The following is a 408-nucleotide window of genomic DNA, read 5'->3' as shown; positions in this document are numbered from 1 at the left end:
CTTTATTGTCTTGCTGTAATCTCTTGCAAGACTCCATTACAAAAATGTTTTACTGCTGAGTTTTTTTTTTTTATTGAAATTTTAAATTTTAATTTTCACCTTTAATGGTCAAGGCTGTAGGAGTAGAGACAGGAAACAATCGGACAGGTGAGAAAGGACTAGAAAGGACTTACAAGTGCAAGATGTTTAGTATAAGAGCAATACCCTTTTTTAACAAATGTAACACTAGTGCAATAGTTTTTTTTTCCCCCTCTTAAATCATTGTGCAATAAAACGCTGTCTACATAAAGCAACTTCAAATATGACAATGTATGTGGATACATGACATAGAAGCTAACCAGAGGGAAGAAAAAATAAAATAAAAAGAGATATCTTTAACATTTCAAACATTTACCCTAGACAGAACTG

The sequence above is a fragment of the Sinocyclocheilus rhinocerous genome, unplaced genomic scaffold (assembly GCF_001515625.1).
Source record: "Sinocyclocheilus rhinocerous isolate Xijiao unplaced genomic scaffold, SAMN03320098_v1.1 scaffold5213, whole genome shotgun sequence".
NCBI classification, from domain to species: Eukaryota; Metazoa; Chordata; class Actinopteri; order Cypriniformes; family Cyprinidae; genus Sinocyclocheilus; species Sinocyclocheilus rhinocerous.
The sequence above is the reverse complement of the archived record's forward strand: the minus strand, read 5'-3'. Positions refer to the sequence as shown.